At 38.8% G+C, this 10,715-nt stretch overlaps 1 long non-coding RNA gene across 1 annotated transcript; it reads left to right on the plus strand.

Annotated features, from left to right (window-relative positions):
* Positions 1-10,463, plus strand: LOC147845371 (uncharacterized). The gene is made up of 3 exons (XR_015480320.1): positions 1-83; positions 574-746; positions 9,689-10,463. It is a non-coding gene; the product is annotated as an uncharacterized LOC147845371 (long non-coding RNA).
* Positions 10,464-10,715: the final 252 nt, after the last annotated feature.

Raw genomic sequence — 10,715 nt, forward strand, 5'->3', positions numbered from 1 at the left:
AGGTTTCTTCCTGGTTTCTTGAAGGAACGTACACACTTCAACATGGAGGAATCACGTTTGCTTTAAAAACATTTAAAAACAAGGTCAGTGGAAAAACATGCGCACATATCTGCATACATGTATTATAATACTCTTTATATTCAGTACAGTAGTTGTACAGCATGCAGAAACTGTTGCTTTCAAATGTTGCTGTTGCTTTTTAAATGTCCGAGATGCCAAAACAAAATGGTTCGTTTTCTATATCTGAATGTTTATTCTGTTTTAAAGGTAAAACGTTTGTAATTGTTGAACTTGAGCTGTGTTGTACTGGTGTTTATTTTCAGCAACACGAACCATTTAAATAAAGCAGTGTTGGATTAAGTCACTAAATAGGAGATGTTAATAATAGCATATATTCAGGGTAAACCAGTGTCATCAGATGCTCAAATACACCAACACACAAACATTTCTCTACTTATTAATTACTGTCTTGAGGAAACAAACTAGTATTCAAAACATTATTATAACAGAATATTAAATATATTTAATTAATCAACATAATGAATGTAGTAAGATCTGTGTGATCTCTGAAAGGAGGATGAAGAGACACACATCAGGAGGAGGAGGAAGATGATGAACTGAAGAAAGAGAAGCAGATCAACATGAGCAGCATAATAACATGAAGATCAGCAACATCAGAAATGAACAGAGATGATGATCAACTGATGAAGAGCAGAAGATCAACATGGCCAGCAGAGAGAGCAGAGGTCAGAGATTATTCAGACACATCTGATCAAACATCTTTCCTACAGTTCAAAACTAAATGATCAGTCTTATAGGTGTTTAATAAAGATGAGTTATACATTATTATACTACTTTACTTGGCAGGCTCGCTTCTTGCCAACCCCAGAAGGGTGGACTGATAGAACTACTGGGGGAGCAATTTTTGTGGTAGAGTTAGGAGAGTGTAAAGGTTTTAATGAAGAGTTATTTTTAAATCCAGTCAACATTCAGAATGGAGAATGACTGGACCAAGTCCACAAGTTTAAGCAATATTATAATCTTTTTAAAGACAGAATGAGGTTTGTGTGAAAATGAATATTCAGGTAATGTTTTGATGAAAGAGATTGAGTGTGCCTGTGTCCTCAGTGTGAGTCTTCTGTGTGAGAATAAACATTTACTGATGCGGCAGTGGCAGTATATCTGCTCCAAATAATGTTGAACATGCAGGAGAGAACCTGATAATGACAAATGTCTGATGTCTGAAAATAGTCTATTCATATGTCGTCAATGACAGAGTGCAAGAATATGTGTATAGCATAGTTAATCATCTCATAATTTCATTTAGAAATTATTCAGAACTATGCATATTCTGATGTCATCACTGTCTTTTGCATTGAGGACCAGGACCATGAGCCCTCCTCAAAAGCCCCTCACCCTCCATTTTTTTAAACAATATTTATTATAAATAAATATATTCATTCATTCCCTTTTCGGCTTAGTCCCTTTATTAATCAGGGGTTGCCACAGTGGAATGAACCGCCAACTTGTTCAGCATATGTTTTCTAGCTGCAACTCAGTACTGGGAAACACCCATACATACTCATTCTCAGACACATTCATACACTACGGCCAATTTAGCTTACCCAATTCACCTATACCACGTATTTGGACTGTGGGGGAAACCAGAGCATTTGAAAGAAACCAACGCCAACACGGGGAGAAAATGCAAACTCCACACAGAAATGACAACTGACCCAACCAGGACTCAAACCAGTGACCTTCTTGATGTGAGACCACATTACTACCCATTTCGCCACCTAATTAAATATATATAAAATATATTGATATTTCTTTTAAATAAATAAAAGTGTATATATATATATATATATATATATATATATATATATATATATATATATATATATATATATATATATATGAGCAATATCACAGGAGTAGCAGTGCGATATGGCTGTATATCGGCACTGGTGGGAGGCGTGCGTTGGTTGCCTTAGTGCCCCCACCAGTGCCGATATACAGCCATATTGCACTGCTACTCGTGTGATATTGCATTTATACAACAGTTTGACGGCATGATTGTGTATATAAAAACAAAATCAAACATGGAGAGTCTCAAAAACCCTTTTGTATGAGGAACTACTTTCTTCCACATTCCAATCATAAGCTGACAGTTAAACAGCTGAGCGTGCATCTTTTAAACTGTAGATCTGTGGTGTCTGCTTTCTGCTGGCTGTATGTGGGCGGAGTAATACACAAAGGGTAAAGAGGCCGTAGGAGTTCTGATATTGCAGAATATTGCACGGCTATCAGCCAATCAGATTTGAGAACCAGACAGAACTGTTGTAAAAATGTATATATATATATATATATATATATATATATATATATATATATATATATATATATATATATATATATATATAATATTCTAAATTCTAAATAAATATCAGAAATTTGTCCTAAATATATCTGGAACACAAAGACACAACTAGAGTGATCTGCTAAGATCATTTAAGAGGTCTTTTGCAGGAACAGTTTAATTGAATGTGTGGTGGTGAGCCAACTCCATGATCATCTTCATGCAAACACTCTATTTGAGAAGTTTCAGTCTGGTTTCAGAGCAGGTCACTGTACTGAAACTGCTCTAGTTAGGGTCGTAAATGACCTTCTTCTAACTGCAGACAGTGGGGCCTGTGGCTTTCTCGTCTTATTAGATCTTACGGCTGCTTTTGACACCATATGCCACAGTATACTGCTGGACAGGCTCAGGAAGTGGATTGGTTTGTCTGGTACAGTCATAGATTTATACATTAGATGTCACCTACCCTGTTGTTGTATATTGGAAGGAATGCGTCAATAGCGCCGCCATTTTGGAACAGGGTAGCGCTCCTTTGAAATGAATGCGGGGCCAAGGTACAGTGGAGGACTGTGGCCATCCAAAGCCAGAGATATACACATATACACATATATCTATGATCGGGAGTTTTCCTGGATGTTAGTATGCAAATTTGATTTTGTAATTATGAAAATTATAATTTTACATCACTTTTCTACATTGATGGATCAGTGACCGCACGGCCATTCCTGACAAATAGCCTGTGTTTGTATGTATGGAAATTTACTATTCACCCTCCCTGTTAAATCTGATCTAATCCATGTCCTGAAACACAGCTCCTCTCCTGCTTTCACTGCTCATACTGATGGAGAGAGCGATTCGTTTGGGAATGAATCCCCCGAACGACTCTTTCACTAACATTAGCCGACAATAATACAAGTTTCTGGCAGCGCAGCATCTCGTTGTCATATTTCATTTATATTGTCTGCTGGTTTTATTCAACAAAACTAGCATAAGCCGAGTGTTTAGTGCAAGTTGGAGCTGCTTTGCCGTATGGTGAATGCAGTAAGTGACTGTTATCATCAATAACGTTACCTGATTAGCACAAATGTTCAGAACATTCAAAAACAGAAAAAACGTAATATTACCTATGAAATATTCTGCCTTTGTGCTTTGTTTTCTTTGTTTGCTCGTTACTACACTCGTAGACAGCGCTAAAGTCCCGCATCTTCACGTAATAACACTGTCTTGACTAGTGCGGTTGAATGACATTTGTCCTGGGAGCACTGTACCAATGTGGCGGCGCTATTGACGCATGCTCAGGGTCCCTATGCGATATCTATTGTATATATCTATGTGGTACAGTAATTAGCTGGTTTGTCTGTTATCTTGCTGACCTCTATCAGTTTGTTTGTTTGGGTGCTCATAGATCTCGGACTGTCCCATTGCATCAGGGTGTTCCTCAGGGGTCTGTGCTTGGTCCACTGCTGTTCAGTATTTATTTGTTGCCTCTTGGCCAGATTATGAGTAAATATGGCTTGAGGTACCACTGCTATGCTGATGACACTCAAATCTATGTTAGTGCTCGCCCCGATCTTAACACTGCTATGTCAGGTTTATCTGCCTGTCTTTTAGAAATTAAATTATTCGATGAGTCAAAACTTCCTTAAATTAAACAGTTCCAAGACTGAGGTCTTATTAATTGGCACTCCTACTAAAGTTAGCCAGTAAAAGGATTTTACACTTTCGGTTGATAATGTATAACTGTCTCCTTCTACCCAGGTGTGTAATCTTGGGGTGCTCTTTGATGCACAGCTCAGTTTTTACTCCCACTTTAAACACTTAAATATAACTGCCTTCTTTCATCTCCGCAATATTGCAGATATCAGACCATTTCTCTCCCGACCTGATGCAGAGAGGCTTATCCATGCCTTCATCACATCACGTCTTGATTTTTGTAATTCACTTTTTGGGGGATTACTTACAAGTTCTCTCAGAAGACTACAATATATACAAAATTCCGCTGCACAGGTTCTGACACACACATTATTACGTCATCGTATTACTCCTGTGCTACAGCAATTACACTGGCTTCCTGTTAAATCACAGATTGATTTTAAGACCTCGATTTTAACTTTCAAAGCAGTGCATGGGTAGCACCCGGTTTAATCCCCAGCGAGGGTCACCAGAGTTTGCATGTTCTTCCTGTGTTCGCGTGGGTTTCCTCCGGGTGCTCCGGTTTCCCCCACAGTTTAAACACATGCGGTACAGGTGAATTGGCTAGGCTAAGTTGGCCGTAGTGTATGTGTGTGAATGAGTGTGTGTAGATGTTTCCCAGAGATGGGTTGCAGCTGGAAGGGCATCCGCTGCGAAAAAATGTGCTGGATAAGTTCCGCTGTGGCAGATTAATAAAGGGACTAAGCCAAAAAAGAAAATGAATGAATGAATTAATGATCTGCTGTCTTTTAGACTCGACTCATGGAGAACTTTATTGGGCCCGAGTCGTACTTCCCTGACTCGTCATCCCTCCTTTCTTCTTCATAGCATGTTTAGTCAAAATAAGATCATCATCATATTCTTTAAACTTTAGTTTTGTCGACTCTCAAAACTCAGTGTGCCGACACTGACTCGTTACGCCTGTTTCACAATGCATAACACTGGGAGCAGAGCAGTGTGTCAGAGTCAAGCAGGAGCAGTGCATTAATGCTTTTCTGCGCGAATGCATCACATTGATGTCACCAGCACTGGTTCAGTTGTACGAGATTAACACTCTGAGTGCTTTCACACCTGCCTTATTTAGTTCGATTGAATCAACCGGGCAGGTGAGAATGCAGTAATTGTACTCGAGTGCGCACCAAAAACGAACCAAATAAGCGTACTGAGACCTGCTTGAAGAGGTGGTCTCGGTGCGCTTTCAAACGAACCCTGGAGCGGTTTGTTGGTGGTGAGAATATGATTCGTACTAAAACAGGTCCAACCCGAAAAAGTACTGCGCCTTTTGGACCAATTCATCTGCTGTAGGCCAATGTGCTGTGCATTATGGGATATGGAGGAAAAATATTTTTTAACAGCACTTTACCAACAGAGAGAGAGAGGAGGGGAAAACATTACCTGATGGATCGTTGGTAATATTTCCGCAAGATGTGTCACCGACTCTGTCCCAGTCATTCCCCTCGCTGGCCAGCAGAGGCCGCCATCCCCGGACTTCTAAGCATTACATCATCCACCTAAACTGATTGTGCACACACCTGAACTGAATCCCGTTAACGACCCACGCTCCCTATATAAGCCACACTCAAACACCAGTTCACTGCGAAGTCTTTTTCAGCCCCGGCCAACATTTCTGAGCGTTATTTCCTGCCTGATCTCCTGTGCATTACCCCAGACTGTTGCTGACTCTGAGTTGCCTTCTGCCTGCCTTCGACCCACGCTTGTTATATGGACTCTGAACCACGCCGCCTGCCTCTGATCCATGCCTGGTATATCACTCTGTGTCTGTCAGCCGCCAGCCCCACGATCCATATTGATTGCTGCTGATGTGAGTTTGCACTTTAGTGCGTGTTGTATGTTTGTGATTGAACTGTGTCTATAAAATACTGCAAAATGGATCCCTCCGTGTCAGTCTCCCCGTTACAATCAGGAGATATGCTAGTCAAAATAAGATCATCATCATTTTAGTTAAACTTTAATTTTGTCGATTTCCAAAACTCACTGCGTGCCGACACCTGTACATGAAAGGCTGTTACCCCTGCCGTCTAAAATGTGCATCTATTAACTTAAATTAATATTTTTTTAATAACATCATTATGACACTAATAAGAGTGAACCCTTCCCTTACAGAAGATTACAGATTGCTGAAGAAGAGTAAACTGCTTTTACATTTGTTTGTAAACCTAGTGCATTTCAAAATGCATCTCACTTATTGTTTTTGATTATCCATCAAGATAATAATCATATTACGTTTTAATCAATTATGGCTTTTTGTTTTCATGTAGACTGAGAATCCCAATGAAAGTCTATGAAACGCAGGCCTGGATTGAGAATGCAGAGGCCCCTGGGCACAGTGTCTTGTTGGCCATCTACCTGGCCACACCTCTATAGTGAATTAAAAAATAAGATTAATAAAATGTTTTTAAAGAAAATTATTCTATAATGTATGGCCCGCAGAAGTTATACACTAAAAATGTATATTTAAGGGTATTTCAATGTGTAACTTCTACAAACCTATAATGCATATGATCTGGATATAACACCTCTCCTACCCAGATATGAATCTGAGTCTTCCATAATACACACACCGCGTGAGCAGCATCTATTTTGTCTGGCATGCGGCATGCATGTTCACACCCGGAATTCAAGAAGGGGCGGTGCGAGACTATTATTCAACCCCAAACAGCGGCACCTTAGTGAATATAAGAATTCGAATAATTAATATTAATGAATATTACGTGCGCTCAATGAAAATCAGATGATTCACTACATTCATAAATCTGACATAAATTGATCAGAAATCTAGAAAGGGGAAAAAAAGATTAAGTCGTCAATAAAAAAAGTTTTTAACTATAGTGCTATTGTGGTCCAGTGGTCAACACGTTGCATTACCACACTTCAGGACCCGAGTTTGATACTTACCTATCTAATTGAATTTATTTGTTTATTTCATTTTTATTGTTTAGACATATAATACTGTTTGGGTTGTTAAACATTTTAACTTATAAAGCAGCTGTTTTCTTGAAAAATACGTGATGGTGTCATTAGAAACTGAATTCGAAATGACGTTATTTCAGTATAGTCAGTCATGAACTGAGGTGGGCCGGTCTAAGGCTTAAAACTCCAGGGCTGAAAAGGAGTCCCACTCCGGCCCTGTGTGAGAGCGTAAGAATACAATCAATTGCGTGACTCTCAATGCCTGGACTTTCAAAAAGACTTTAAACCACAAACATAATAAAACAGTGAAAGCTGTTTATTCATTTTCGACTTGGTGTCACTCTTTTATTGTTTATACAGTGGGGGGAAATAAGTAATGAACACGTCACCATTTTTCTCAGAAACCCTATTTCTAAAGGTGCTGTTGACTTGAAATTATATCCTGATGTTGGTAAAAACCTAAGAAATCTAAATATGCTGAGAAAACTAAACTAATTCGATTACAGATAAAGTTATGTGTAGTGAAATTAAATGCAGGGAGAAAGTGTTGAACGGGAGGTGTAGAAAGACATGCAAAGCCCAGTCAGCAACTGAAATCTCACTGTGGTTCTTCAGCAATCCTCTGCCCTTCCTCAGCTGCTTCTCAATCTGCTTCAATTTCATGTCAGCAGCTCCTTTAGAGATATTATTCTCTATATTATATTAGATATTATAACATGACGTGTTCAATACTCATTTTCCCCCGCTGTAAATACACACTACAAATATTGAGAGAATGGCTCACTCGCAAGAGCTCATTACAAATGTGCAGTAAGCTCATTGGGATTCTGTCCACAAGTTGAAATGTTTGGAAACAAGACCAACCTAGAAATGATCAGTGGTGTAAAATTAACAATTACAGATACTCAGATCACTGTAATTGAATAGCGTTTCTCAGGTATTGTACATTCCTAAGTAGTTTCAAGCAGTGTTATTTTGACTACATTTTCAGTGCTGTATCTCTACTTTTACTGCATTATTCTCCTTTAACCTGCAGTCACTACTTTGTTCATTTTTTCTTGGTAATTGGCTAAAGAGAATAATCAGTCCCTGATTCCTGTCCAATCAGATCTTGACTACACAATGTTATGTATATTACGCACACACATAAACTGCATGTGTTCTCTCAGTGCTGCAGGAGATTGGTTTGTGGCGCCACCTGCTGTACGTTCACAGTTTGTTAGGGGTCAAAGGTCATAGTCTGAGTATAAGCAAAACTGTTTTTATATTGACTTTTAGAAGAGCTCAGTTAGATAGGTCGATTGATACTTGTGCAAAACCTTTTGACTTGGGTTCGAATCCCGTTGATGACATGTCAATTATAATGATTTCTTTACATTAATTTTGGTTTATACTGTTCTGCTACACAAATATTTAAATCGATAATGTTGACACTGACATTAAGTAATAAGAATCTTTATTTGATATGGGCATATTTTGCTGCTGTGAAAAAGTGACGAATCTGCCAATCTGTAAACGTGAATAGTTTACATCTGAAAAGGGTCCCCAGTTAACACGGACACCAGTTAAACCGTAACACTGGCTTCTTCAGTTTAATGTTAAGAGCCCTCAAGCAGATGTTTACACCGTGTAGACAGCGTACAAGTGGCCCTCGTTAAAATATTGAAAACATTGATGCAGTATGTCTGGTGTTGCCATCTGGTCCGCGTCCTTTATAAACTCCAAACACTGACCACACGTTAAGCAAAACTGTGTTAAGCTGCTCATGCGCTCGCCACAAAACAACCCTCGACCGCTGTCCATGTTCGGTCACCAAAATCTTTTTCTAAAATGTAAATTTGTATCGTCCTTGGAAAAATAGTTTTTTGTATGTAATTGTGTCTGATGACAGGTAAAACATTTTTTAAAATGTAAATTTGTCTCGAGCTTTGTAAAAGTGTTTCCCACTTTGTAATGTTATTTTGCACTTCCCGGCCACCGTACTGTATGTAACACAAGTGAGTAAATCGTTGTTAGTAAATAAAGGCCACTGTTACAATTAGAAATTGTGCATTAACCAGATTATATTTATTTTGTTCAATTTATTTTAGTGTAAGATTAACGTTAGTTCATGCCCGAATCTAAACAGCCAGTAGCGAATATTTACCAATGTTTACTGTCATTTACTTCATTTGTTTTTGCACATCTTAGAGATGTCGCCAAAGTTCTTCTGGGTTTAGTTTATCTCACTTTCTTCACATCATTCCAGACAGACTGGATGATCAAATCAGATCTGTTTTTGTGTGTGTGTGTGTGTGTGTGTGTGTGTGGAGCACTGGCTGTGGTCATACTCACTGTGCAGACTATTTTCTCCCTGTATATGTTAATTACAGCTAATGACAAAAGTAATGTTTGGAAATGTAAATTGATATATCAAACTGAAATGCTACAGAAAAAATAACCAACTTTAACTATTTCACTTGATATTTAAACTTTTCCCCTCTGCGCTTTAATTATTATCACTATAAATGATCACAATCTCCCGTATGAACTGATGATAGTAGTTGTGTTTGATAGTAATGTATAGTGTCTATATGGTATCTGTAAATGTTTAGTGTGGGGAATTGTTGGACAACCACCACACACACATTAAACAGCAAAATAAACATGTCTATATCTTACTAAAAGCCTTTCTGTCTGTTCATATATTTTATATAAATGCAGAGCAGCAAGACCCATGGGATTTCATCAGCCACTCACCATCAGAGTCCTCAGTGGAAGCTGAGAAGAGCAGAAGAGGAAGCCAAGCAAGAGATGCCAGAAAAAAGGGGGAATGAAATAATGTGTTATTTTGCTGTTTGAGTATAGGCCAGGGGTGTTTAAACTCTGTCCTGGAGGGCCAGTGTCCTGCTGAGTTTAGCTCCAACATGCTTCAACACACCTGCCAGAAAGATTCTAGTATGTCTAGTAAGAGCTTAATTAGGTAGTTCAGGTGTGTTTGATTAGGGTTGGAGCTAAACTCTCTAGGACAGAGTTTGGACACCCCTGGTATAGGCAGACCAACACAGTGGTGCAGTAGGTAGCACAATTGCCTCACAGCAAGAAAGTTGCTGGTTCATGCCTCGGCTGGGTCAGTTGGCGTTTCTGTGTGGCGTTTCTCCGTGTTGGCGTGGGTTTCCTCTGGGTGCTCCGGTTTCCCCCACAAGCCCAAAAATATGTGGTGACATTGGGTAAGCTAAAATTGTCCATAGTGTATGTGTGTGAATGAGTGTGTATGGGTGTTTCCCAGTGATTGGGTTGCAGCTGTAAGGGCGTCTGCTGCATTAAACATATGCTGGATGAGTTAGTGGTTCATTCCACTGTGGCGACCCCAGATTAACAAAGGGGCTAAGCACAAAAATGAATGAATAAATGAGTATAGGCAATGATAGACAAGACAATGTTTAATTAAGATGAAGTGTTTTAACATGCCTATTTGTTAAAATAAAGGTTACAAAGTAAAGAAGAAATATATTGTGTGTTTGTATATTTATTTTACTGCCTTTAAGATTTTACATTGTAAACTAAAGGAAACAAGGGGGGAACAAATGTTGTATTTACCCTTTAACTACAGGGAACAAGGAGGGAAGAAGCTGAACTTTAACAAACTAGTGTATACTTGAACACTAAGAATAGAGAAAACCAGCATTTTTTTTTCATTGAAGACCAAATTACTAAATGTTTCTGTAAAGCATCGTTCACTGAAATGCAA

The sequence above is a fragment of the Danio rerio genome, chromosome 3 (genome assembly GCF_052040795.2).
Source record: "Danio rerio strain M-AB ecotype USA chromosome 3, GRCz13ab, whole genome shotgun sequence".
NCBI classification, from domain to species: domain Eukaryota; kingdom Metazoa; phylum Chordata; class Actinopteri; order Cypriniformes; family Danionidae; genus Danio; species Danio rerio.